The sequence below is a fragment of the Eleutherodactylus coqui genome, chromosome 1, assembly GCF_035609145.1.
Source record: "Eleutherodactylus coqui strain aEleCoq1 chromosome 1, aEleCoq1.hap1, whole genome shotgun sequence".
Classification (NCBI taxonomy): Eukaryota; Metazoa; Chordata; class Amphibia; order Anura; family Eleutherodactylidae; genus Eleutherodactylus; species Eleutherodactylus coqui.
Genome location: NC_089837.1, coordinates 392,036,758 through 392,064,590, shown reverse-complemented (window position 1 = coordinate 392,064,590; position 27,833 = coordinate 392,036,758).

Genomic DNA, 27,833 nt, shown 5'->3' with positions numbered 1-27,833 from the left:
GACACAAATCACAAATTGCATCAAAATCAAATGAGACCTATAAATACGGATTTAGTCATTTCTTCAATTTCATGTTGGATTATACTCATAGTAAGAGAAGGTCACGTTATTTTTTTGTTTATTTCTACCTGAAGGTTTTCTTAAATGTTGACCTTAGCTTGGTTCTTTTATGATTTTAATCTCTAGTTTCGGAAAAGTTTTGCAATTATTTACTGCTCTTTTTTAATTGTATGATACGAACATTCGGCAATGAATGAAAATGCTTGGAGAGGACCTTTCAGCTCTCCTGCCATGCTTGTTTTATTGTTACTATTTCCCTTCTTGGTGGGTTGTGTAAGCACTGATTGGACAAATGTATAGAAACACTCCATTGATGAGTATGGACATAAATGTATGGAAACACTCCATTGATGAGTACGGACACAAATGTATGGACACACTCCATTGATGAGTATGGACACAAATGTATGGACACACTCCATTGATGAGTATGGACACAAATGTATGGACACACTCCATTGATGAGTATGGACACAAATGTATGGACACACTCCATTGATGAGTATGGACACAAATGTATGGACACACTCCATTGATGAGTATGGACACAAATGTATGGACACACTCCATTGATGAGTATGGACACAAATGTATGGACACACTCCATTGATGAGTATGGACACAAATGTATGGACACACTCCATTGATGAGTATAGACACAAATGTATGGACACACTCCATTGATGAGTATGGACATAAATGTATGGACACACTCCATTGATGAGTATTGACACAAATGTATAGACTCACTCCATTGATGAGTATGGACACAAATGTATGGACTCACTCCATTGATGAGTATGGACATAAATGTATGGACTCACTCCATTGATGAGTATGGACACAAATGTATGGACTCACTCCATTGATGAGTATGGACACAAATGTATGGACTCACTCCATTGGTAATGGAAATAGCCACACCCAGTTATTTATTCCTAAATTTCCAGAAGGAATAGCAGAAGAATGAAACAATACAGTATTGTAAGACAAGATGCTCCAGAATTATTTCATGAGGAAAGTAAGTACTTGCTAAGATAGGCATGTCAGGAGAGCTATATACGTATGAGAGCATACACTTATATGGAAAAGTTTATGTATTAAGTCACCAATAACTCTTCTAAACTGTGTAAAAGTTTATGGAATTATCTTTACAAAACCCATGGATATTTTTCCTTGGCTGAAATAAGGTCTGGTGTACAATCAAGGCAGGAAAAGATGTCTATATATAGTGGATATAAAAAGTCTACACACCCCTGTTAAAATGCAGATGAATGATTTCAGATTTTTTCCACCTTCAATGTGACCCATTATCTGAACAATTCCATTGAAAAGTAAACTGAAATATTGTAGGGTGGAAAACTTAGAAGAAGAAAAAATAATGGGGGTTGCATAAATATGCTTATCCTAAAACTAATACCTTGTCAATGTATCCTTTGACTTTAAGACAGCATTCAGTCTTTTTGGGTAGGTGTCTATCAGTATGGCGTCTCTTGACCTGGCAACCTTTGCCCACTCTTCTGTTCAAAAGCGCTCCAAATTTATCAGATTGCGAAGGCATTTCATGTGTACCTCTCTCTTTAGGTCAACCCACAGATTTTCAATGAGATACAGGTCTGGGCTCTGGCTGTACCATTGCAGTACTTTAGTCTTCTTTTAGTGAAGTCATTCTTATGTTGATTTTGGAGGTATGCTTGTGTCATTTTCATGCTGAAAGGTGAAATTCCTGTTCATCTTCAGTCTTTTAGCAGAGGCCTTAAGGTTTGGTGCCAAAATAAACTGATATTTGGAACTGCTCATAATTCCTTCCACCTTGACTAAAGTCCCAGTTCCAGCAGCAGAAAAACAGTCCCAAAGCAGAATACTGCCTCCACCATCTTCACTGTGGGTATGGTGTTCTTTTATTGATGTGCAGTGTTGGCCTTGCGCCAAACATACATTTTTGGAATTATGTCCCAAAAGGTTCTCCCTTGGTCTCATCAGACTATAATACATTCTCACACATACTTTTGGCAGATTTGATGTAGGTTTTGGCAAAACACAGCTGGTCTTGGATGTTTTTCTTTGTTAGAAAAGGCTTCCATCTTGCCACCCTACCCCACCGCCCAGACATATGAAGAACACTGGAGATGGTTGTCACATACACTAAACAACAAGTACTTGACAGAAAGTCCTGTTGTTCCTTTAATGTTGCTTTAGACCTCTTGACAGCCTTGTGAACCAATTTTCTTCTGGTCTTTTCATCAATTTTTTAGGGATGCCCAGTTCTTGGTAATGTCATTGTTGTGACAAATATAATCCTCTTCTTGTTGACCATCTTAACTGTGTTCCATTGTATATGTAATGCCTTGGAAATTTTTTGGTTTCCTTCTCCTGACTGCAATCAGATCCCTTTGATGTGTTGCAAGCTCTTTATGGACCATGAACAAAAATGTCAGGAAAGTTCTACTAGAAGAGCTAAACTTTATATACGGTAAATCCCAATCACTTTATATAATGTCAGCTGTGTACTGATTACTATTTAACATGAGTTTAAATGTGATTGGCTAATTCTGAACACAACCACATCCCCAAATATAAGACGATGTTCACATTTATGCAACCACATTATTTGAGATTTGTCTTTTACTTTTTCTACCCCAAAAGAATTCAGTTTGTTTTTAAATAGAATTGTATAGATAATGGGTGACATTGAAGGTGGAAATACATTTTGAAGTGTTTCATCTTTGCCGGATTTTTTTAACATGATGAAAACATGGCATTTTAACACTGTATGTCAAGAGAGATGTTGGTAAGTAATCTCTCGACTGGAAAATGCAAAGGCAGCTCATACACAAATGTGCTGAACTAAGCCACATTTTACTCCAATATCCTGGAGTAAGATAAGGCTGTATTGTATTCACATTGACAAGTGCAATTCTGGATGTGAGCACAATGCCTTTTTGCCTAAAAAACATGCATTGCCTTGCATCTATATTCTGTAATTTTCTCACACATTTTTCATGTGTGTTAAAAGATTGCAAGGGCTTCCAATAGATTTCAGTGGTAAAAAAATCACACTGCACTCAATTTTTTTTAAAGATCTTATAGGAAATAATGGGCGATTCCTCCTATTTATATTACATTCATTGTGGTTTTCCAATATGTCCTTAAAAATGTTGTTTGTCTATGGTTTTTGAATAAGTTGTCCAGAAAAAAAGAAAAATTTAGGCTGGCAACCCTGCAGGTTGGACCTGGTGCACATTTTTTCTAGGCACACGGAGATGCCAGAATGCACCTAATACATGAAAAGGCGTGTGCTTCTTCATGTAGTAGGTGCGCCGGAGGAAAACATACTATTGGAAGTGCCATTCTTGGTAATTTTGCCCCGTAGTTTTTATGATTTTCTTTAGGACTTAGAGAAAGCCAAGTCATGCTTCCCCACCCACACAGTGTGATTGACAACATTTCCTATGATAGCTATCAGACACTTTATTGGATAAGGGAAGGTGCAACTTACAGGCTTTCTATAGACAGTAAATCAAATAATAACAGTATGTTAGCCTAAAAAAAAACATATGTTCATCCAGTTCAGCCTATTACTGCCACCCCTTCCCCCCATGTTGATCCAGATGAAGGCAAAAAAAATCCCAGTAAGGTAGAAATCTATTTTCTCATATTTAAGGGAATAAAAATTCCTTCCCGATTTCAAAGTATGGAAATCAGAAGAATTCCTGGATCACCAACCTCTCAGAAGTAATTAGTGACTATAACATGTAATATTGTTACACTCGAGAAAAGCGTCCAGGCCTCTCTTAAATCCCTTTATCGAGTTCACCATCTCCCCATCCTCAGGCAGAGTTCCATAGTCTCACTATTCTTACAGTAAAGAACTCTCTTCTGTGTCAGTGTAGAAACCTTATTTCCTCTAGATGTAGAGGATGCACCTTTTTTACAGTCACAGTCCTGGGTACAAATAGATGATGGGAGAGATCTCTGTATTGTCCAACGATATATTTATACATAAAATTGGGATTATTTAGTTTAGAAAAAATATGGCTAAATGGGAAACCTAATAACTGATAACCTCTCTGGGTATTGTAGTCTACCCATTCTGCTTATTACTTTAGTTGCTCGTCTTTGTACCCGCTCAAGCTCTGATGTTCTTGAGTACCAGTACCCTAAAAAGAGTACATTAAATTATAGAATAGAAAAATATATATATATATCCCTGAGTCTAATGTCTTCCTTTTTATTATATGCTGCCATCAGATAGGAAAGCATGGCATTCTTGATAGATCTACCCAACCAACCAGTATTTTTGAATTCATGATGCTCAAGACTTATCATGATTGGAAGTTCAAGCTGGGGAAATGTCAGGTAAAAGGTATTCGGAGTAGGAGGAGAGCACAATCCTAACTCAAATGTGTAAAATTAGAGGATAGAAAATACCGTATATACTCGAGTATTAGCTGATCCGAGTATAAGCCCAATCAATAAGTTTTACCACAAAAAACTGGTAAAACTTATTGACTCGAGTATAAGCCTAGCTATTTTTGAGTATATACTAGGTAAAAAAAAAAAATGCAATGCTCACCTCTTAGCCAGCATCTGTGTTCCCGGCGCAATGCTTTCCCCGGTGCCTGTGGCAAGCTGCCTGAGACTTGTCCCCACTATCATCTCCCTGGCTCGGTTTTGAAGTCCCCTGCTGTCAGTGCTGTGTAACTAAACGCTGTGATTGGCTCAAGCACCAGCCAATTACAGCCATTCAGTGATGTCATTCACTGAATGGCTGTGAATAATCGAGCGCCAGCTGTGATTGGCTGGCATTCAATCCAATCACAGCGCTTCCTCACAAAGCTTCAAAACTGAGCCAGGGAGATGACAGCGGGGAGAAGTCTGAAGCAGCTTGCTGCACCGCCAGGGAGAGCATTGCGCCAGGGGCACAGACCCCAACTTAGAGGTGAGCATTGCGTTTTTTACATTTTTTTTTTTACCTCACTTGGGTATAAGCTGAGAGGGGCTTTTTCAGCATATTTTTTTGTGCTGAAAAACTCGGCTTATACTCGAGTATTTACGGTAATCAGAATATAAACTTGTTTTTCTTTTAGGAATTTATTAGAAAGCTTATATTAGTTCAGTCATCTGAACAAACTGATTGATATGGCCTGTGTATTGTTCCAAGAATAATGTATTTTTGTCATCAATAATTTCAGCTGCCTAAAGTTTGGCTTCACTGTTTCAGGCAAAATGTATGTTACACTTGAATCCAACTGGAGATGGTTAAATAATCCACTTCATTTATTATTGGTGACTCATTTTGTTACATTTTCCACAGTGTGGAAAATTAATTTACATATTTATACCCTTAAAAAGACATGAAACCCAGTGGCCGCATTATATTTCAATCATTTAGATTCAAGCCACAAACCTACACAGTGTACATTACATTTCATTCTGTGGCTTTTAAATATGTGAATGCAAAAGAAATATGTTGTGTTTGTGCTTAACATAAAATAAGTACACACTAGAGATGAGCGAGCACCAAAATGCTCGGGTGCTCGTTACTCGGGACGAAATTATCGCAATGCTCGAGGGTTCGTTTCGAGTAACGAACCCCATTGAAGTCAATGGGCGACTCGAGCATTTTTGTATATCGCCGATGCTCGCTAAGGTTTCCATTTGTGATAATCTGGGCAATTCAAGAAAGTGATGGGAACGACACAGCAACGGATAGGGCAGGCGAGGGGCTACATGTTGGGCTGCATCTCAAGTTCCCAGGTCCCACTATTAAGCCACAATAGCGGCAAGAGTGGGCCCCCCCCCAACAATTTTTACTTCTGAAAAGCCCTCATTAGCAATGCATACCTTAGCTAAGCACCACACTACCTCCAACAAAGCACAATCACTGCCTGCATGACACTCCGCTGCCACTTCTCCTGGGTTACATGCTGCCCAACCCCCCCCCCCCCCCGCACGACGTAGTGTCCACAGCGCACACCAAAGAGTCCCTTCGAGGCCTTCAGCTGCACTCATGCCACACCACCCTCATGTCTATTTATAAGTGCCTCTGCCATGAGGAGGAACCGCAGGCACACACTGCAGAGGGTTGGCACGGCTAGGCAGCGACCCTCTTTAAAAGGGGCGGGGCGATAGCCCACAATGCTGTACAGAAGCAATGAGAAATATAATCCTGTGCAACCGCCATCAGGAGCTGCAAACGGGGCATAGCAATGGGGAACCTATGTGCCACACACTATTCATTCTGTCAAGGTGTCTGCATGCCCCAGTCAGACCGCGTTTTTTTATAAATAGTCACAGGCAGGTACAACTCCGCAATGGGAATTCCGTGTGCACCCACAGCATGGGTGGCTCCCTGGAACCAACCGGCTGTACATTAATGTATCCCATTGCAGTGCCCATCACAGCTGAGGTAACGTCCGATTAAATGCAGGTGGGCTTTGGCCCACACTGCATGCCCCAACCTGACCGGGGTTTTTAATTCATAGACACAGGCAGGTACAACTCCCTATTGTGAAGTCCGTGTGGACCCACAGCATGGGTGGGTGCCAGGAAGCCACCGGCGGTACATAAATATATTCCATAGCATTGCCCATCACAGCTGAGGTAATGTCATGTTTAATGCAGGTGGGCTTCGGCCCACACTGTATGTCCCAGTCAGACTGGGGTTCTTTAGAAGTGGACACATGCAGTTACAACTCTCTGTGGACCCACAGCATGGGTGGCTCCCTGGAACCCACCGGCTGTACATAAATGTATCCCATTGCAGTGCCCATCACAGCTGAGGTAACGTCCGATTAAATGCAGGTGGGCTTCGGCTCACACTGCATGCCCCAGTCAGACTGGGGTTCTTTAGAAGTGGACACATGCAGTTACAACTCCGTGTGGACCGACAGCATGGGTCGTTGCCAGGAAGCCAGCGGCGGTACATAAATATATCCCATTGCATTGCCCATCACAGCTGAGGTAATGTCATGTTTAATGCAGGTGGGCTTCGGCCCACACTGCATGCCCCAGTCAGACTGGGGTTCTTTAGAAGTGGACACATGCAGTTACAACTCCCTGTGGACCCACAGCATGGGTGGCTCCCTGGAACCCACCGGCGGTACATAAATATATCCCATTGCAGTGCCCAGCACAGCTGATGTAATGTCAGCTTTAATGCAGATGGGCAAAAAATTAATTGGATTACACTATAGGCGAGGGCCCCAAAAAATTGGTGTACCAACAGTACTAATGTACCTCAGAAAAATTGCCCATGCTCAACCAAGAGGGCAGGTGAAACCTATTAATCACTTTGGTTAATGTGGCTTAATTTGTAACTAGGCCTGGAGGCAGCCCAGTTAAAATAAAAATTGGTTCAGGTGAAAGTTTCAACGCTTTAATGAGCATTGAAACGTATAAAAATTGTTTACAAAAATTATATGAGTGAGCCTTGTGGGCCTAAGAAAAATTGCCGTTCGGAGTGATAACGTCAGGTTTCAGGAGGAGGAGCAGGAGGAGGAGGATGAATATTATACACAGATTGATGAAGCAGAAATGTCCCCGTTTTGGATGGTGAGAGAGAACGATGCTTCCATCCGCGGGTGCATAATACGTATTGCTTAGGTATCGCTGCTGTCCGCTGGTGCAGAAGAGAAGTCTGGGGAAATCCAGGCTTTGTTCATCTTGATGAGTGTAAGCCTGTCGGCACTGTCGGTTGACAGGCGGGTACGCTTATCTGTGATGATTCCCCCAGCCGCACTAAACACCCTCTCTGACAAGACGCTAGCCGCAGGACAAGCAAGCACCTCCAGGGCATACAGCGCGAGTTCAGGCCACGTGTCCAGCTTCGACACCCAGTAGTTGTAGGGGGCAGAGGCGTCACGGAGGACGGTCGTGCGATCGGCTACGTACTCCCTCACCATCCTTTTACAGTGCTCCCGCCGACTCAGCCTTGACTGGGGAGCGGTGACACAGTCTTGCTGGGGAGCCAGAAAGCTGTCAAAGGCCTTAGAGTGTTCCCCTGCCTGTGCTGTACATGCTGCCTGATCTCCGCGCCTCCCCTGCTACCTGGCCCTCGGAACTGCGCCTTCTGCCACTAGCGCTGTCGGATGGGAATTTTACCATCAGCTTGTCCGCCAGGGTCCTGTGGTATAGCATCACTCTCGAACCCCTTTCCTCTTCGGGTATGAGAGTGGAAAGGTTCTCCTTATACCGTGGGTCGAGCAGTGTGTACACCCAGTAATCCGTAGTGGCCAGAATGCGTGTAACGCGAGGGTCACGAGAAAGGCATCCTAACATGAAGTCAGCCATGTGTGCCAGGGTACCTGTACGCAACACATGGCTGTCCTCACTAGGAAGATCACTTTCAGGATCCTCCTCCTCAGGCCATACACGCTGAAAGGATGACAGGCAAGCAGCATGGGTACCCTCAGCAGTGGGCCAAGCTGTCTCTTCCCCCTCCTCCTCATGCTCCTCCTCCTCCTCAACGCGCTGAGATATAGACAGGAGGGTGCTCTGACTATCCAGCGACATACTGTCTTCCCCCGCCTCTGTTTCCGAGCGCAAAGCATCTGCCTTTATGCTTTGCAGGGAACTGCTCAAGAGGCATAGCAGAGGAATGGTGACGCTAATGATTGCAGCATCGCCGCTCACCATCTGGGTAGACTCCTCAAAGTTTCCAAGGACCTGGCAGATGTCTGCCAACCAGGCCCACTCTTCTGTAAAGAATTGAGGAGGCTGACTCCCACTGCGCCGCCCATGTTGGAGTTGGTATTCCACTATAGCTCTACGCTGCTCATAGAGCCTGGCCAACATGTGGAGCGTAGAATTCCACTGTGTGGGCACGTCGCACAGCAGTCGGTGCACTGGCAGATGAAACCGATGTTGCAGGGTGGCAGCGTCCGTGTGGGACTTGCGGAAATGTGTGCAGAGCCGGCGCACCTTTCCGAGCAGGTCTGACAAGCGTGGGTAGCTTTTCAGAAAGCGCTGAACCACCAAATTAAAGACGTGGGCCAGGCATGGCACGTGCGTGAGGCTGCCGAGCTGCAGAGCCGCCACCAGGTTACGGCCGTTGTCACACATGACCATGCCCGGTTGGAGGCTCAGCGGCGCAAGCCAGCGGTCGGTCTGCTCTGTCAGACCCTGCAGCGGTTCGTGGGCCGTGTGCCTCTTGTCTCCTAAGCTGAGTAGTTTCAGCACGGCCTGCTGACGCTTGCCCACCGCTGTGCTGCCGTGCCGCGCGACACGGACTGCTGGCGACGTGCTGCTGCTGACACATCTTGATTGCGAGACAGAGGTTGCATAGGAGGAGGAGGGTGGTTTAGTGGAGGAAGCATACATCGCCGCAGATACCACCACCGAGCTGGGGCCCGCAATTCTGGGGGTGGGTAGGACGTGAGCGGTCCCAGGCTCTGACTCTGTCCCAGCCTCCACTAAATTCACCCAATGTGCCGTCAGGGAGATATAGTGGCCCTGCCCGCCTGTGCTTGTCCACGTGTCCGTTGTTAAGTGGACCTTGTCAGTAACCGCGTTGGTGAGGACGCGTACAATGTTGCGGGAGACGTGGTCGTGCAGGGCTGGGACGGCACATCGGGAAAAGTAGTGGCGACTGGGAACTGAGTAGCGCGGGGCCGCCGCCGCCATCATACCTTTGAAAGCCTCCGTTTCCACAACCCTATACGGCAGCATCTCCAGGCTGATAAATTTGGCTATGTGCACGTTTAATGCTTGAGCGTGTGGGTGCGTGGCGGCGTACTTGCGCTTGCGCTCCAACACTTGCGCTAGCGACGGCTGAACGGTGCGCTGAGAGACATTGGTGGATGGGGCCGAGCACAGCGGAGGTGAGGGTGTGGGTGCAGGCCAGGAGACGGTAGTGCCTGTGTCCTGAGAGGGGGGTTGGATCTCAGTGGCAGGTTGGGGCACAGGGGGAGAGGCAGTGGTGCAAACCGGAGGCGGTGAACGGCCTTCGTCCCACCTTGGGGGGTGCTTGGCCATCATATGTCTGCGCATACTGGTGGTGGTGAGGCTGGTGGTGGTGGCTCCCCGGCTGATCTTGGCGCGACAAAGGTTGCACACCACTGTTCGTCGGTCGTCTGCACTCTCAGTGAAAAACTGCCAGACCTTTGAGCACCTCGGCCTCTGCAGGGTGGCATGGCGCGAGGGGGCGCTTTGGGAAACAGTTGGTGGATTATTCGGTCTGGCCCTGCCTCTACCCCTGGCCACCGCACTGCCTCTTCCAACCTGCCCTGCTGCTGCACTTGCCTCCCCCTCTGAAGACCTGTCCTCAGTAGGCGTAGCAAACCAGGTGGGGTCAGTCACCTCATCGTCCTGCTGCTCTTCCTCCGACTCCTCTGTGCGCTCCTCCCTCGTACTTACTCCAATTACTACTACCTGAGTGATAGACAACTGTGTCTCATCGTCATCGTCCTCCTCACCCACTGAAAGCTCTTGAGACAGTTGCCGGAAGTCCCCAGCCTCATTCCCCGGACCCCGGGAACTTTCCAAAGGTTGGGCATCGGTCGCGACAAACTCCTCCAGTGGGAGAGGATTCGGAACCATTGCTGCCCATTCTGGGCAGGGGCCCGAGAACAGTTCCTGGGAGTCTGCCTGCTCCTCAGAATGTGTCATTGTAATGGAGTGAGGAGGCTGGGAGGAAGGAGGAGCAGCAGCCAGAGGATTCAGAGTTGCAGCAGTGGACGGCGCAGAATTCTGGGTGGTCGATAGATTGCTGGATGCACTGTCTGCCATCCACTACAGGACCTGCTCACACTGCTCATTTTCTAATAAAGGTCTACCGCGTGGACCCATTAATTGTGAGATGAATGTGGGGACGCCAGAAACGTGCCTCTCTCCTAATCCCGCAGCAGTCGGCTGTGATACACCTGGATCAGGAGCTCGGCCTGTGCCCACACCCTGACTTGGGCCTCCGCGTCCTCGCCCGCGTCCACGTCCTCTAGGCCTACCCCTACCCCTCAGCATGCTGTATTACCAGCAGTGCAGAAACAGAACGCTGTAATTAAATGTGCCGCTTATTGGCCTGACTTCCCTTACGGAACGCATAGCAGAGCCAGGAAACAATTTTGCGCACGCCTGTAGTGAGACGTAGGTGCGTATGACTGAGCTAGTGGAATTCACAGCGTAGAAGCAGTCAAGTGGCCAAAGGCCAGTAGTAGGCCTTAAAGGAGATGTCTCGAGGAAGCAGTGAATTTTTTTTTTTTGCCCAGTCCCCCTAATTAAACATACATTACTAATTACCCCTGTAAATTACTTTCCTAGCTGGTTTCTACTTACCGTTCCAGCGTTTCAGCAACTTATAAAACTTTTTCCCAAGATGGCCGCCAGCTCTTTTCGCATCGCTTGCTGTAGCCCGACGTGCGCGCTCCCGAGACGCTACCAGCTGTGTCTCCATGGCAACCAGACGCCCCGCAGCCGCCGACCGGACCCCTGGAGTGAACACCGCCGACCTGTCACCCACCGCCAGGCATAAGGTAACCGGCGCAGCGGCCCCCCCCCCCCATCACAGCCCCCGCGGCCCAGCGACAGCCCCCCCCCCGGCCCAGCGCTAGTTCCCCCGGCGCAGCGGCAGCCCCCCGGCCTAGCGACAGCCCCCCCCATCACAGCGGCAGCCCCCTCGGCCTAGCGACAGCCCCCCCATCGCAGCGGCAGCCCCCCCGGCCTAGCGACAGCCCCCCCCATCGCAGCGGCAGCCCCCCCGGCCTAGCGACAGCCCGCCCATCGCAGCGGCAGCCCCCCCGGCCTAGCGACAGCCCCCCCCATCGCAGCGGCAGCCCCCCCGGCCTAGCGACAGCCCCCCCCATCGCAGCGGCAGCCCCCCGGCCTAGCGACAGCCCCCCATATCGCAGCGGCAGCCCCCCCGGCCTAGCGACAGCCCGCCCATCGCAGCGGCAGCCCCCCCGGCCTAGCGACAGCCCCCCCCATCGCAGCGGCAGCCCCCCCGGCCTAGCGACAGCCCCCCCCATCGCAGCGGCAGCCCCCCGGCCTAGCGACAGCCCCCCCCATCGCAGCGGCAGCCCCCCCCCATCGCAGCGGCAGCCCCCCCGGCCCATCACTTACCAGGACAGCTGGACGGCGGGACAGCTGGGCGGCTTCTCCGGACAGCTCGGCAGCTCTGCACCTTCCTCTAACAGAGGAAGGTACAGAATAGCCGCTCCAGCGCGCTCCCGAGCAGTGACAGCTCGTCTGCGCATGCGCAGAAGAGCTGTAGCGGGGAGCACACTGAAGCGGCTCGTGCTGAATGGAGAAGACCGGACTGCGCAAGCGCGTCTAAAAAAGCAAGCTGTCGGCGAATTTAGACGAAACCATGGAGACGAGGACGCTAGCAACGGAGCAGGTAAGTGAATAACTTCTGTATGGCTCATATTTAATGCACGATGTATATTACAAAGTGCATTAATATGGCCATACGGAAGTGTATAACCCCACTTTGTTTCGCGAGACCACCCCTTTAAGTATTTTGCTTCTATTTTTTTAAAATGCTGAGCTGATACAGCAGACAGATACTGTAGGCAGCGTATAATATTATGTATACTGTTTCCCTCTGGCGGGATGACAGCGCTGATGTAACAGAGACAGCAGATCCAGGAAACAATTTTGCGCAAGCCTGCTGTAACGCTTAGCTGCGTATTAATTACGACTACTACCCCCAGCAGATAGATACTGTAGGCAGCGTATAATATTATGCATACTCTTTCCCTCTGGCGGGATGACGGTGATCATGTAACAGAGACAGCAGATCCAGGAAGCAATTTTGCGCAAGCCTGCTGTAACACTTAGCTGCGTATTAATTACGACTACTACCCCCAGCAGATAGATACTGTAGGCAGCGTATAATATTATGTATACTGTTTCCCTCTGGCGGGATGACGGCGATCATGTAACAGACAGCAGATCCAGGAAACAATTTTGCGCAAGCCTGCTGTAACGCTTAGCTGCGTATTAATTAGGACTACTACCCCCAGCAGATAGATACTGTAGGCAGCGTATAATATTATGTATACTGTTTCCCTCTGGCGGGATGACGGCGATCATGTAACAGAGACAGCAGATCCAGGAAACAATTTTGCGCAAGCCTGCTGTAACGCTTAGCTGCGTATTAATTAGGACTACTACCCCCAGCAGATAGATACTGTAGGCAGCATATAATATTATGTATACTCTTTCCCTCTGGTGGGATGACGGCGATCATGTAACAGAGACAGCAGATCCAGGAAACAATTTTGCGCAAACCTGCTGTAATGCTTAGCTGCGTATTAATTAGGACTACTACCCCCAGCAGATAGATACTGTAGGCAGCGTATAATATTATGTATACTGTTTCCCTCTGACGGGACGACAGCGCTGATGTAACAGAGACAGCAGATCCAGGAAACAATTTTGCGGAAGCCTGCTGTAACGCTTAGCTGCGTATTAATTAGAACTACTACCCCCATCAGACACGCAGTAAACTGAAGACGGTCACAGGCAGCCCAAATATAGTATTTTTCCCCAATTTTTTGGAAAAAGCCCACTGCCTATATAGCCTGAATATCTCTTTCCCTGCCTCACCAGTACTGGCCCTATACTCTGTACAATGACTGCAGACTGCGGACGCAATACTCTGCACGGCCGATATACAAAAAAAAAAAAATTGTGCAACACTGCTAAAAGCAGCCTCCACAGTACTGCACACGGTCAGATGTGGCCCTAAGAAGGACCGTTGGGGTTCTTGAAGCCTAAAATAACTCCTAACGCTCTCCCTATAGCAGCTCCGGCACCAGCAGCACTTTCCCTAATCTCTGTCAGAATGCATCTGTGGCAAGCCACGGGAGGGGCCGATTTCTATACTCGGGTGACACCTGATCTCGCCAGCCACTCACTGCAGGGGGGTGGTATAGGGCTTGAACGTCGCAGGGGGAGGTTGTAATGCCTTCCCTGTCTTTCTATTGGCCAGAAAAGCGCGCTAACGTCTCAGAGATGAAAGTGAAAGTAACTTGAACATCGCGTGGTGCTCGCCTCTAGTAACGAGCATCTCGAACACGCTAATACTCGAACGAGTATCAAGCTCGGACGAGTACGTTCGCTCATCTCTAGTACACACTGATTTCGGACAAAATTTGACAGGAGTTGGTTTTAAATTAATGCTATTCATCAGCGTAAAAAAGCCATTCACTGAAATTATTTTTAAGTTCTTCATCTTGAGACTTGCCTTTTTATAAAATACATACATCATGGCAATATATTTACTCTGACAGAAACATGAAAGCTTTTCATGTGCTCCTATGTGTATGCGGTGCATCCATACATGATGGCGTGTGGACATGGATGCATAAACACATCTTTTCAATAGCCTTTTTTTTATAAAGTTATCATCTTAAAGGAGATGTCCCGCGCCGAAACGGTTTTTTTTTTTTTTTAACCCCCCCCCGTTCGGCGCGAGACAACCCCGATGCAGGGGTTAAAAAAACCACCCGCACAGCGCTTACCTGAATCCCGGCGGTCCGGCGTCTTCATACTCACCTGCTGAAGATGGCCGCCGGGATCTTCTACCTTCGTGGACCGCAGCTCTTCTGTGCGGTCCACTGCCGATTCCAGCCTCCTGATTGGCTGGAATCGGCACGTGACGGGGCGGAGCTACACGGAGCCGCTCTCTGGCACGAGCGGCTCCATAGAAGACTGCTGAAGACCCGGACTGCGCAAGCGCGGCTAATTTGGCCATCGGAGGCCAAAAATTAGTCGGCTCCATGGAGACGAGGACGCTAGCAACGGAGCAGGTAAGTATAAAACTTTTTATAACTTCTGTATGGCTCATAATTAATGCACAATGTACATTACAAAGTGCATTAATATGGCCATACAGAAGTGTATAGACCCACTTGCTGCCGCGGGACAACCCCTTTAAGGAACAAATAGTAACACAATGCTAACCGAAGAAGCTTACAGCTGGAACAGAGATCTCCTTACCGAGCCACTTTTGGAACTCAACTAACCAATATCTCAAAATGAATTACAAAAAATAAAATCTATATTGATTTTAAAGCTTAACCTACTTACTTATTAATAGTAGCCTTCACAATAACGAGCTCATATAGCAGTTTGCGATGAGCTAAGGCATGAGATGTTCCTCATTCATCTGTATTCACTTTAATAAAAAGTACCTGAGAGCACAATCCACTTATTGATATTAAGTTAATTGTAGAATGCTATTTGTACATGTGAAATAGAGAGCTGTAAAGAATCTATCAAGCAGGCATGTTTTATTGATCCCAAACCCCAGTTAATAAACTCTTCTACCAAACTCTTAAATGTCTGTATACAAACATATTGTGTTGACTTAGACTCTGTTCACAACTGTGCAAACACCAGAAGTGCCTGACAGAACCCATTGACATACCCATTAACTTAAGATGGGGACCTTTCACTAATTTGTCCCGCATTTCGATGGGGAAATTGCCACTCTATGAAGCACTATATCAGAATTTATACTTATTTTTGCAGCAGCTCGGAATGTCAGAGCCAGTGTGGTTGACTTTTGAGATGCAATGCAACCCACCAGGCTTAATTGTATGTTGCATCAGTAATGGATTGTAAAGGCCCTTTTACACGCAAAGATAATCTTTCAAATGAATGAAAGATTGAAAGATTTAAGCCCCATTCAGACACGCAGATAATTCTTTTAAAAGACTGGAAGATCAGCAATCATTTTGCATAAAGTACTAATGGGCACTAATTGTTATTAGTACTTTATTGGCTTTATTTGCATGCAAATGCGCTTCTAGGAGCTATTGCAGAACTCAGGAGGAGGTCTGAGCTCTGTAACTAGCTCCATTTTTCAACTAGGGGCTGCTGAGAGAAAACAATGTAATCTCTAACTCTCTGTGGAGAATTCAGCTGCATGGACAGCAGACACAGCGTGTGGTCCTGCTTATCAGTTGTTTTGCCAGGGGGGCTGATAGCTGAGAACAGCTGAGACAAAGCAATCAGCTGTTATCAGCTCTCCCCCGGGAAGAACACAACGTGCGGTCCTGCTTATCAGCTGTTTTACCGAACGATATTTTTCAAGCAGAAATGAAAAATGTCGTTCGGCAGAAAAATGGGCACATTTAGATACAACAATTATTGCTCAAAAGATGGCTTTTGAGCAAATTTTAAATGATAATCGTTGTGTCCAAATGGGCCTTTAGCGATCTATTTGCATAAAGTATTAATGGCCAGTAACACTTTATCATCTTCACTTGCATATAAACGGACCTCTACAAGTTGTTTGCAGAGCCCAGCATATGATTAAATACACATTCTATTGTTCTCCTCAAGGCTAGTATAGACATGCCATGAGAAGAACATCCTGCAGTCTTTTGAAAGATGAGCAAAATACATTCAAATAGAATATATTTGCTCAGTGTTTCAGCTGCTGAACGTTGGATTTTAAGTGAACTAACGAGAACTGCACGATGCCCGCATTTACATGTAACGATTATAGCTTATTTTCGTCTATTTGGACGAATTTTGAGCCATAATCGTTGCGTGTAACAGGGCCTTGAATCTGCATGGTTCACTACATAAATCAGTGGACTGGCACCCTTTGTATGCCTTATCAATCTGAAATTATGATACTAAACAGACACTCCCTCATGTGTTGTATTTCTTGTGAGTGGTTGTTCAGTATATTGTATCTGTGCAAGGTCCTCCATATAGTAATCTGTCCATCTGCACGCTGAGAGATGCGATGTGTATGCCAATCCTTGAGTGTTGTATCAGCATACCAGTGATGATGGCCACCTTCTGTGTTTTTGTTTTTGAATGGATTTGTCCCTTTTCTGTGATTTGTTCCTTTTCTGTGATTTGTTCATACTGTAGCCTAACAGTAGTAACTGTTCTACTATAGAGCCAAGCTACCACTCCCAACTAATACAACTTCCTACTGTTTCTGGCATGGAACACTTTCCTTCATAAAGTTGCTTTAATTACTCAAATTAACAAATGGAAAAAGCATAAAGAATTTAATTTACTACAAGGAAGATTTATTATGTGACAGAAGGTTGTTTGAAATGTTCTAAGATGCTACTCTCTTTTCATTTCCCCATTTAGAATTAAAGGGGTTGTCCCACGCCGAAACGGGTTTTTTTTTTTTTCAATAGCCCCCCCGTTCGGTGCGAGACAAACCCGATGCAGGGATAAAAAAAAAAAACGGGTAGTACTTACCCGAATCCCCGCGCTCCGGTGACTTCTTACTTACCTTGTGAAGATGGCCGCCAGGATCTTCATCCTCGGTGGACCGCAGGTCTTCTGTGCGGTCCATTGCCGATTCCAGCCTTCTGATTGGCTGGAATCGGCACACGTGACGGGGGGGAGCTATGAGGAGCCGCTCTCTGGCATGAGCGGCCCCATTCAGAAGACAGAAGACAGGACTGCGCAAGCGCGTCTAATCGGGCGATTAGACGCTGAAGATTAGACGGCACCATGGAGACGGGGACGCTAGCAACGGAACAGGTAAGTGAATAACTTCTGTATGGCTCATAATTAATGCACAATGTACATTACAAAGTGCATTAATATGGCCATACAGAAGTGTATAACCCCACTTGCTTTCGCGGGACAACCCCTTTAATACACCAATGAATAACCGTAGATCAACGATGAGAATAATATGCATTCCCTTTAAAATAAGTTTAAGACTGAAATGTATCTAATTTTTCATTTATTAATCTTATTTCTTTTTTTCTGATTCTATATATTTGTATCCAGTATCCTCTGTATGAGTTTAAGGGCAGCCAATTTGGCTTGAGCCTCTGCTCTGAATTTAGAGATATGCTTTACAGGACTCATATGGACAAATCTCAGTTGGAAAACACCATCTTGATATGTAAAGGAGAATTTTTTAGGCATGCTCTGTGACAAGTGCAGATATCATTGTGCAGAGGGAAGGAAGCTGTGAATATCCCATATTTATAATAGAGGATTAGCTGGAAACTCCAAGGAAAGATCTGTAAGGGACCTTTTACATGGAACGGAATTATTTTGCAACACACAGTGGAATTTGCCTCTGCAAGTCTAAATGACGATTTTGATGCAGAATTAGGCCATTTTCAATTTTGCTTCAAAATCCACACATTAGACATGTGCATTTTGGTGCACAATTTTCCACATGAGTCAAATTCCACTGCATGTTGTGGAACAATTCTACCCATGTGAAAGGCCCCTAACAGTGATTAGTGAACATTTCAAAAGCTCGTCCGGTTTGCTGAATTTGAGCAAAGAGTTTTGTTTGGTAACAATTAGTTTGAAGTAAAAACAAGCTTCACCAATACCTCTGTCTAAGAGCCATTAATAGGATGATGGGGGTGGAAGGGGACGGCTTGGCTTTGTGCCAAACCGAACTTTTAATAAAGTACGACTTAAAACAAGGTTCAACTCTTCCAGCTCACTCAACGCTAGTCCCTAACAAAGCCTTATACCATCTTTGCTCCTACAGGCAAAAACACCAATGTGCTACTACTACTTCCACATCCCCTATAGCTACACTACAGCTCATTCATTTCAATACCCCAGCACCCAAATTGTAGACTTTTTGGAAATAAACAAAATAAACTAGTTTGTGATGAATATGGATTTCTTTAGCCAAATAAATAATGTGATCATTGCTAAGAGTGAATAATTTGAGAGAAAGCCTTAAGGAAATCAAGGATCAATTCATTTCTAAACAATGTATATGGCTTCAAAGCATGCTTATTTGCTGTATTTGCATTGTGTTGAAATTAATGAGCTGTACTTTACTTCCCTGAATATAGGTATTACCTTTCAGTATAAACAGCTTGCCGAATACAAAAATGTATTTTCTACAATACGTGATTTAAACAATAGGTAATATCCTGACAAAAGATTACCATCATGAATAGAATACTCTGGATAAGCAAATTCTAATAATCATGCTTAATAACTCTTAAGGTGGCCATACACATTAGATAGCTGTCAGTCCGAAACCTCCATACACACTTTTTTTTTACATTGACATAGCCATATGGAAACACAGTATGTTAGACTGAATGAAGACAATGTTCATATACTTCAGCCTGTTTCCACCCCCCTTGTTGATCCAGAGGAAGGCAAAAAAAACCCCAATAAGGCAGGGGCCAATTAGCCCATTTGGGGGAAAAAAACCTTCCTGACTCCATAATGGCAGTCAGAATAATCCCTGGAATAAACGTTTAAAAGTTCCTACCCGACTCCAACAACCTTTCATATATCATAGCGCTCTAAAAAGACATTTAGTCCCCTTTTAAAACCCTGTATCATCAGCATTAGAGATGAGCGAGCATACTCGCTAAGGGCAATTGCTCGAGCGAGCATTGCCCTTAGCGAGTACCTGCCTGCTCAAGAGAAAAGGTTTGGGTGCCGGTGCGGGGGAGCGGTGAGTTGCGGAAGTCAGCAGGGGGGAGCGGGGGGGGGGAGGAAGGGGGAGAGAGAGATCTCCCCTCCTTCCCTCCGTTCCTCCCCGCTCTCCCCCGCCACTCCCTGCCCGCCACCGGCGCCCAAACCTTTTCTCTCGAGTGGGCAGGTACTCGCTAAGGGCAATGCTCTCTCTCGAGCAATTGCCCTTAGCGAGTATGCTCGCTCATCACTAATCAGCATGTTTTTGTGGAAAGATTGGTATTTTTAATGGTATCATTTAATGTATTCATGGTGCGGTAAAAATGACATGCTTTGCTTTATTCTGTGGATCAGTATGATTTTGATGATACCAAATTTATACAGTGAGTTTTCTAGATGTTTAATTACTTTAAACAAAAAAAAAGCTTTGCCGCCATATTTTGTGACCAATTTTTTTTTTGCCATTAAAGCTGTGTGTGGATTTGTTTTTTACTAGTAGAATGGTAGCTTAGTAATATACAGTAGCTTGTAAGGCTGAAAAACAAACATGTGCATCCAATTCAGTCTGTTATCTTGCAATGTTGATCCAAAGGAAGGCAAAAAACCTACAGAGATAGAAGCCAGTTTTCCTCATTTTAGGGAAAAAAATCCTCCTCGACTCCAATTTTGGAGTAGAAATAACTCTCTGAATCAACAACCCTTCTGAAGTAATCAGTGACTATAACTTGTAATATTGTTACATCTAGGAGAGGCATCCAGGCACTTCTTGAACTGTTTTAGTGAATTTGCCATCACCATGTCCTCAGGCTGAGAGTTCCATAGTCTCACTGCTCTTACAGTAAAGAACCCCCTTCTCTGTTTCTGTAGAAACCTTCTTTCTTCTAGGCATAGAGAGTGGCCTCTTCATACATTCACAGTGTTTGGTATAAATAGATCATGTAAGACAGTGTTGTTGTTTCCATAATGGGGTACATAAATTGTTTTTCATCACTTTTTATTCAATTTTTTTTTTTTTGGGGGGGGGGCGCAGAGCATCCAAAAAAATGTAGTTACGTTATTCTGTATTTTTTGTTTACTGCATTCACCTTGCAGAATAAATAGTGTAATATTTTGACAGCTTAAACGTCTATGGACATGGAGATACCAGTTAGGTCTTTCATGGGAAAGATTTTTTTGAAATATATTTTTAAAGATTTTATTAAACTTAAACTTGCAACCACGTGATCACTTGTACATTACACTACAATATTTATGCCACAGACAGGACTTTATATATGGTGTCAGCTCTTAAACACACCCAGCACTTGGCACGTATAGAATGAGTTCAACTTCGAAGCCCACTCCATACCCACACTTCAACCGCATGATGTATGTTTATGTTATGTGGTCAGGAAGGAGTTAAAACTATTTGTACAATTACTTTAGACTGATAAGAAAAAAGTTTGCAAAAGGGCACATAGCTTCTAAATATCTTCATGATCCGGATGACTTCCCAAATATACTGACTAACCAACACAGCAGTGAATTATATTTATAATAACAGCCTTTACTTTGTCAATTATGTTTGCATCGATGAACCATATTTCACACATCTATATAATCTATATTTAATTGGCAAATTAACACATTCATTCTGTCTAATTAAGACAAATCATTTTAAAATAATGTCAATCTGGGGATCAACCGATCACTCTGGGTTCAGTTTTAGAAACCATCAGCTGTTATCATGGGAGAAGGGGCATCGGGACATACATTTCAACATGTAACATTACAAGCCAAGTCATTCAACTGAACACTGGACAATGTAACACATGGAAAGGTTGAGTCCTTTACTGACTCTCCATTGTCCAATAGAGTCCCGAGTGGAAGCCCTCCTCTTTTACTGTATGTCCATATTCTCAAAAAGGCATTTGGAAAGTTCTAGAAGAAAAGATATATAAGCAGAGTTTTGCCCACGCCATTAACAAACGGCATGTTGTTGCTCTCCTTGTCCTAAATAATTCCTGTAGATAGTGTGTATGAATTAGTGTTTTATAAGATGTGACTACACACCATCTTAATTCATTTAGTAAGTGTAATAACAAATATATAAAATGCACAGGGAATTCATTCACTTCTGACATCTTTCAAGAAACAGCCAAGGCATTAAAAGCTAATCACAAGCATGAAATATTTTACTAGTCATTTTTCGCAATAAAATCATAGTATTAGCAATCCTCCAATATGTTAAATCAAAAGCTTTGATGGAACAAGGCAACAGTGTTACATAAAGGCTATATTTTATAGATTAAACATGTGTGAAAAATAGAACTCGGATGATGAGGAGTGATGAGCATGTTTAAGGAAGAGAATGAGCTGCATTATTTGCAAATAGCCATATCCTACTTCAAAGGGAAATATGAAAAATAGCAGGTGTGAATGGAATACAGATTAATGCTATTTTGCATAGAATTTCACTTCCTGGTATGAAATGTCATTGTCAATTGTTCAAGAAAGTATGGATCATATACTTGGCATATTCTTAAACGCATACAAAACATATTGAATACATTTAATAAAATATCTATTTCTAAATATTATATATTTCCTTATAATGTTCAATTACTTAGTGTAATTAGTGCATAAGATAGTACTCTGTTAGCTTTTTTGTTAGTAGTTGCTGCCATCAATCTGAAGCTATGAACACACCTGTATGTTTAGTGTATAGCTCTGGGAAATGCTCACAGGTATATGACAAACATGTCTATAGGCCATAATGTGCCCAACGTCTGACAAAACATCCTCCTTCTGGTTTGTGTTTGCCTGGTAAACCTTATATATTTTATTCCATTATATGGAGAACTATAGTTCAATATGCTTTTTAATACAGTGTCCCCCCAAAAAACATATATTTTGCAAATAAGTTTCTTTTAACCCGTTCCTGACATGCACCATAAATAGCCCAGCTGGATAGTATATCCTGTATTGAACACCCGCTATAACCAGAGGGGGGTTGCAGCTGTAACTGACAACTTTAGTCCCTCCGCAGCTCTGGAACTTAAAGGGGTTGTCTCGCGAAATCAAGTGGGGTTAAACACTTCTGTATGGCCATATTAATGCACTTTGTAATATACATCGTGCATTAAATATGAGCCATACAGAAGTTATTCACTTACCTGCTCCGTTGCTGGCGTCCCCGTCTCCATGGCTCCGTCTAATTCTGAGGTCTTCTGGCGTTTTTAGACGCGCTTGCGCTGTGCGGTCTTCTCCCTTCGGCTCCGCTCGGCAGCATCGGCGTTTTGGCTCCGCCCCTTGTACGCGTCATCGCGTAGCTCCGCCCCATCACATGCCGATTCCAGCCAATCAGGAGGCTGGAACCGGGCACTTCTGTATGGCTCATATTTAATGCATGATGTATATTACAAAGTGCATTAATATGGCCATACAGAAGTGTATAACCCCATTTGATTTCGCGAGACAACCCCTTTAAGTATGTACACGTATTAAGAAAGTATCCGTAAGTGAAATGTTGGAAAGTACAGTAAGTGATCAAGAGGGTGTCGGGAGAGTGTCTATTAAAGGTTACATTGGCAGTTAGGTAGGGAGAAAGTGCTGAAGTAACAAGCAAAGTCGAGAAGAAAGTTACAATGCATGTGATTTGTTGGCAGAGAGAGAGAGGAAAAGGTGTATAATACAAGATAGATAATAGATAATAGATATGTATATGTGTGTATATATGTATATACTGTATGTGCAAACGGTTAACTGAGCTTGCTTTTAGAAGAGAAAGATTGTTTACATGTAGCTGCAGTCTGTGTCTCGTTTTCAAGGTCAAGCGATAACAAAGCAGAGAAAATGCCATACTGACCCTGGAAAATATCTTTGCTTGCTTAAATGGAATGGAGGCTTGAAATGAATTTAATTAATTATACTGTCTTAGTAGGCAGGAAATATAGCAATTTCTAAGGTATATTCTTACTGGGTTCTGATCACAAATGGACACGTCTTGGTCTCTTTTTCATACAGGTGTAAGGAAGTTTACCCCACTCACATCCTGTGGGGGCTTTTAAGAATACAGGGGTTGAAAATGCAAAACATGTTAAATTTGTCAGAAGGTCCCAGCATATGTGTTAATTATGAGTTCAAATGCAGGGAATAGTTAAACTAAAACAACTCTATTCAGTCTGTGTGTCATATTCATAGAGAGATAACAGTTGGTTTTACAAAGGTGGGGGCTTTCAGATTTCATTCCAAACTCAGGGTCACAGAAACTAAAATACTTCAGCGTTTAATATAACATATAATAGCTTCAGTAGATAAGAAAGATACAATGTCTCAGTCACCCAGCAAATTTTTTCATATAATTTGTCAAAAATAGCGCTCATTCACAATCTCATCTCAATAGAATCATGTACTTTATAACATTATAGCACTCACCTCAATGTTTTTCAACTGATGTATGTTTGTTTGTTACACTTTTTGTCTGTGCATCTGTCTGTACTGGTACACCTTCAATGGGGGGTGACGGAGCAGACTTGAGCGCATGGATGGATGAAAGTTAATGCCCAGTGCTCAGGCTGTGATGAATGTGTGATGTGTGATGTAGATATTGACTAGGGATGGAGGTCCCCCCCATGCATGGGACTTTACTTGGTTGTGGTGTGGATGCTTAGACTGTTAAGCTGAAATGAAGCTGTAAAAAAAGACGCAAGCGACCAATATCGAGGGGGTGGAGCTAGATGATGTAAAGGATGTAATGTTTCATCCCCCTTGTCCACAAGGGAGGGGGTGAGGATCTTGAGCAGCTAGTAAAAGTTTTTTGTTTGTTTTTTTTTCTCTCTCAAATTTGATAAGACATTGCAGGCAGGATCAGACTAATAATGAATTTGCTTAAAGGACATCACATTTCAAATATTAATAGAGGTTTGTAGATTATTCTGCCCCGATGTAACTCATGTCTCTGTTATTGGTGCTAACATTTTACAGGCCTTATCTGCATCCATCAAATCTTTTTACAATGTTATACTACCTTGAAACCGGGTACTCTTGTTACAATTGAGTACCCAGTTTCAAAGGGGGGGAGGAGAAGGCATAGGTGATCTAGGTATTGCAAATCAGCCATTTTTAAAAATTTTTGCAAGCCATTTTTAAATTTTTAAATTTTTTGCAACAAGGTTCTGATCTTTTTGAAATAGAATATCAGCCTGATTGTCTAGCATTGATGCAACAAGAAAATTTAAGTTTTAAAAAAAGTTACTGAAAGCCCTTGTTAACAATGCATATTTTGAATTGTTTTTTATAGATGGTACCCAGGGTGATTGACGACTCCACACTGGATATGCAGTGGTCACACAACAAGATGTCCTAAAAGCAGAATTCCTCCGCATGTCGCAGCACAAGAAGCGGAACTAAAGGCCATCACTGAGGCATGGAGAGTGGCCAAAGGTAAGAAGGCAACCATTTACACTGACTCCCGGTATGCATTTGGCATAGCTCATGATTACGGCCCAACATGGAAGGCCAGACAGTTTTTTACCTCAGCAGGACAGCCAATTAAGAATGATGCAGCGGTCTCACGGAGACCCTACTTCTACCTGACAGTGGAAAGCTCACACCAATTCCTACACCAGAGAAGCAAGAGGCAACGCCATCACAGACCACACAGCAAAGGCAGCGGCCCTCAAGCCGTGGAAGAAAAGAAGAAAAGAAGAATTTGACAATAACTTTGGACTTTGACTACACTTTGGACTTTGACTACACTTTGGACTTTGACAAAACTTTGGACTTTGATAACAACTTGGACTTTGATAAAAACTTTGGACTTTGATATGCTAAAGACTTTAAAGTTACAAGCCAGCAAGGAAGAAAAGGAAAAATGGACTAAAAAGGGAGGGCGTATGGTGAACAGTCAACAGAACTTGCCTACCACGGTCCCTGTGCCCCATGATGGCCCAGCTGACGCACGGAAAGACGCACCTCTCAAAGCAGCAATGATGTCAACGCTTGAACGAGGATGGGTGGCTCCTGGGTTTTCTGTAGCTGCTGCATCATCATTTGTCCAATTTTGCATGATCTTTGCCGTAAAGCAACAGGGCAGAAGTAAATTTGCCACATAACACTTGCCTAGACCACTCTACCCATTTCAGGGATTGCAAATTGGCTACACTCAGCTCCCACTTGTTGGGAAGCATGAATATGTGCTTGTTGTTGTTGATTTCTTTTCAGGTCGGAGACCTACCCTGTTACCAAAGTAAATAAGCAGGTAACCGCACAGAAGCTCATGAATGAGGTAATCTGCAGGTATGGGGTACCGGAAGTGATTGAGTCAAACAAAGGTACACACTTCACAGGTGAAATAATGCAACACATCATGTTTGCTTTGGGTATATTCCAGGCTTTTCACACACCCTACCATCCACGGAGTAGTGGGAAAATAGATACAAAAGACAATAGAGGAAATGGGCAAATCTTGAATTGAGTGTCTTCCATTAGTTTTTCTTTTCTCCGGAGGATACATGTCACAGTAGCTGAGCTTGGGAAATGATTTTCTTGTTAATTTTGTCATAGGCCCCTTCAAGGAATTGTCAATAATGCATTCTGCAGTCTCTGCTTTTCTCCCAGGTCCTACAGATGAGTGTCACAATCTGAAACCAGGTGACAGGGTCTATGTGGAAAAGTTTGAGAGAGAGACCCGGTTTAAAGGTCCTTACCAGATGTTGCTCACCACCCCAACTGCAGTCAAGCTTGAAGGAAAGCCCACTTGGATCCACACTTCGCACTGAAAAAACTAATGATCCTGCATATCCTTTACATGCTATAATGTGGTACAATTCCTCTAACACACACCTTTGACTACTGTACACTAGCCCCCTGTTTCAGAACAAATTAATACAATCAAATGTGCAATATGAAGACTACACTGAGGGTGAGAATCTAACACTGCATCGTGCTAAGAGAGAAGTTGACGCTCCAGGTGGTAACTTTGATCCACATGTATACATAGATGTAATAGGAGTGCCAAGGGGGGTGCCAGTGGAATTCCCATTTGCCTAGGGATAGTGCAGAAGACCTTAGGTTCCGGCGAGGGCACACCCTGCGGGGTGTTAACTTGTACAGATAGAGGGTATGGATGCCCGGAAATAAGCCCAGGGAATCCATGGCCTCCTTCTGAGGTGAGGTAGGGATCCCCCTCCTAGGAGTAGGGCCTTACGGGCAGTGGGGAAACCCTGACGCGAGGAAGAGTGCGAGGCCTGGTGCTTGATCTCCGTATTAAGTTTTTAGGGGGGTTTGAGAAGGAAATATATATATCCTTGTAGGTAGAAAAGAAAACACTGGAATATATACATTTATATAGATAAAGTTATGTGCCTTTCTTTTTATATGTATACTAACTTTATTCTCATATGTACTAACTCTATGAAAAACTTAATACTTCGCCTTATATCAGATATGCCAAGAGGCCTTGCAAGGCGAAGACAAAATGTATCTTGAACACAAGGAATAACCAGACACGAAGGCCGCGTGTACTTGGCTGTTTTCCCAGAAGCGCCATATCTTGATGAAGACCGTTCAACTATGCATCTGAACTTTCACTGTCTCAGGCCGGAAATCCAGACTTTCCATATATGGTTATGCTGTGAATTTTAGCCAATGAGCCCATCACCCATTGCTAGTGATGAGACCAAAGGGTATAAGATCTCATGTAATCTGTAATAAGGGGGCAGCGCAGTTGTTTTATCCCGTGTGAGGAGCTATACCAGACTTCCGTGTGTGGTGTTTCTTCTTTAACGTCGACAGCGGGACATTGGGGTGGGCCTGATTGGTGCTGTACTTAGAATTACCCTGACAAAGGACTGTAGCCAAAGATCCACAGCCAATGAGTCAAACATGTAAAGAACGCTTGATGATAAACACGAAACAGGCTGTTGATATGTTTCGCAGCCCTGTAGCACCCTTAGCGGTGTTCAGTAAGGGACCTCAGTGGGATAGCAAGGATGAGTAAACCAGACCCACAGAGGGGTACAAACAGAACAGTATACTACAAAACTTGTGAATTCATGTTCCAACAGTATGTAGATATATTGAATGCTCAAAAAGACCTTTAATGCTCCAAAGTATCATAGTAGTCTATCACAGAAAGGGAAATATTAAAACCACTGAAAACGACCATATACTTACTGATACAGGAGGGCAGATAGCTGCACCCCCTCAACATGCAGGCAGCCAAACTGCCAAAGGAGGAAGCCAATTACACCTGTGGAGGACACTGATGAGACAGCCAATCACACAACTAAAATAGAGGGTGTTGGCTGTTTAGTGTATACTCCTACACTGAGTAGATATACAGTGCCGGACCTTCCGATACATATAGTGCACCATGCAGGCTAGCAACCTATTAATGATGCCATATCAGTTTGGTGGGTTGCCCCGCACCTCAAAAAGTGAAC